This window comes from Chiloscyllium plagiosum, chromosome 33 (assembly GCF_004010195.1).
Source record: "Chiloscyllium plagiosum isolate BGI_BamShark_2017 chromosome 33, ASM401019v2, whole genome shotgun sequence".
Lineage (NCBI taxonomy): Eukaryota > Metazoa > Chordata > Chondrichthyes > Orectolobiformes > Hemiscylliidae > Chiloscyllium > Chiloscyllium plagiosum.
The window spans coordinates 23427737-23430509 of record NC_057742.1 but is presented as its reverse complement, the minus strand read 5'-3'; positions in this window follow the sequence as shown (position 1 = coordinate 23430509).

The following is a 2773-nucleotide window of genomic DNA, read 5'->3' as shown; positions in this document are numbered from 1 at the left end:
TGTTACTTATTAATAACATTTGTTCAGAATTAGATCTTTGGAAAAGAGAGGCTACCAGTCAATATAACAGTACTGATACATTCAGCTGAATCCTGTGAATTTGGACAACTGAAAAATAATCTAATCAGAGCTAGGTCTTAGACATCAGAGATCCTGCAAGACAGCATGTCTACTGAGAGAAGAGAAACACTAATTTGAAGTATTGTATTCAGTTTTGAGCCCCTTATTTAAGGAAGGATGTTAAAGCCCTGGAGAGAAATCAAAAGAGATTTACTGGAATGACAGCAGGAATGAAGGATTTTAGACACAAGGAAAGATTTGAGAGACCGGGCTTGTTCTCCTTGGAGCATAGAAGATTGAGAGGTGACCTTATTGAGGTGTTCAAAATTATGAACAATTTTGAGAGGTAAAGAAGGGTATTCTATTTCCATTACTTAGCATGTCAGTAACTAGGGATCACAACTTCATGATTGTCAGCAGGAGAATGAAGAGAAAGACGAAGAGAAGAGAAGCTTCTTTACTCAGAGTTGTTAGGATTTGGAATGTGCTGACTGGGAGAGCAACAGAGTAGGTTCCACAGGAGGTTTCACTAATGAACTGGATAAAGTTGAAAGGGATAATGTTAGAGGGTGATGGAGACAGGGTCTTGCTTGGTAGCTCTTTCAGAAGGCAGTACAGATATGATTAGTTAAATGGCCTTCTTCTCCACTGTGAAATTCTCTGATTCTATAACACATTCTTAAGCAAACTAATAATCAGCAAAAGCTTCAAGATTGTCAATCACTAGCTAGAATGTCTTAATAGGAAAACAGATGAGGCAATGCATTATGTTGAGAAGCATTCCAGGAAGAATGGGAACAACTTATTGGAAAAAAGGAAGAAATGTTTGCTGAAGAACCAGCAGAAAGATCAAGGTTAGAGTGTAGCATGTAAATAATGTGGAAGGCACCAAAGTGTGTTCAGCATGGAGAAAGCAGTATTCTAACTGAAAGAAGTGAAATCATTTTGTGTACAAGTGCTTTGCTAGAAAGAAGCAAAGCAGGCCTGTATAGATGGCTGCTTGAAGAATATCCGCTGATGATTCTGCCAAATCACTTGACATCATACAACAGGTTGGCACTGGCAGACTTGTGATAAATGGTTTGTGATTTGTTATCAGGCTAACAGCAGGATGAGAACATCAAGTCAATGTGAAGTTTCAAACAGACAAAGGTGCTTTGTACAACATCATGAATTTCGCAGAGGTGTGCAGAAATAACTTCAAATGGTGTCCCAAAAATGAAGGCTTCCCCATGATGTTGAGAATATATGAGACTAATTCTAAAGGGACAATTAAAGCTGAGACCTCAATGAAAAGGGAGGAATGAAGACTTGGAATTCTGGGTAGTACATGCTAAGTAAAATCCACATAACTCCCCTGAAGCAAGTCTAAAGTTTGCACCAGTAATCCTAAATGTGCCATAAGAAATTTGTTATGTTTTGTAGACCATTAAGCCTTTGACTTCTAAACAGATCCTAAAAGACTACAAAGGTGGCTTTCTAGGTCTTGGGTATCTTCTAAGTGAATATCATCTTGAAGTAGATGCAAGTATAAGACATGTGGAGAGGAAACTTCCATGTGCCCTCAAGTCCAGCCTGAAAGACAAGCTAGGAGTGCTGGAAAGAAGGGAGAATCAAGGAAGTGACAACTCCATCAATCTGGATTTGGAACATAGTAGCAATGAAAAACCCTGGAAAACTGAGAGTATACATAGATCTAAAGAATCTCAGTAAAATTTTGAAGAGATCTTTCAAACCAGTGCCGGCCATTGAAGATATTTTGCCACAACTTGCCTGGGAAGGCAAGTCTTTACCATCCTTGATGTGAAAGATAGTTTCTGGCTTGTGAAGCCGAGTGAAAGCAGAAACCTTTTAATGACAGTCTGGATTACACCTAGTTGGTATAATGACTGGGCATGCCATTTCGTATTTCCACTGTTCCAGAAGAGGACCGACACAGACACTGTGAAATAGTCACTGATTTTCCTGGAGTGGAAGCGATTGTAGATAATCTAGTCTATAGATGTGCAGACACAATTGAAGAAGCCAACACAGACCACAATCAGAATGAGACAGCTCACCTGATGGACCTGAAGGTGAACAATGAAAAGATGCAATTGAAGATACCTAAATTCAGCTATATAGGTTACGTACTGACTGTGAGAGGAATTCACCCAGATCTTGACAAGGTGAAAGCTGCAGCAAAGATGCACAAACTAACAGATGTGAAATCAGTGCAATGCTTTATTGGATTCATGAACTATTTGGCAAAGTTCATGCCTAATTTGTCATCAGAATGTGCACCTCTATGTTATCCTGCAATGCATGTACAATGAATAGTATTTGGGAATAGAACAAGAAGCAGATTTTACTAAATTTAAACAATTAGCTACAATAATGCCAGTGCTGAGGTATTACAATGTCAACTGTGAAGTCACATTGCAGTGCAATGCTATCAAGTCAGTGCTTGGAGCGATCCTTCAGACAGAAAGACAACTATTTGCATTTCATCTGGGATATTAACATAAACTGAACTTTGCTACAGGGAGAAAGTGAGGACTGCAGATGCTGGAGATCAGAGCTGAAAAATGTGTTGCTGGAAAAGCGCAGCAGGTCAGGCATTCTTTGCAGATGCTTTGGAGTGACTTGTGATCAGGTTAGAAGTCAATCATCCCTCCAGAACAAGTATTGATTAAAATGCTCACAAAGACTACAGTCAAACACATTTTCTCAA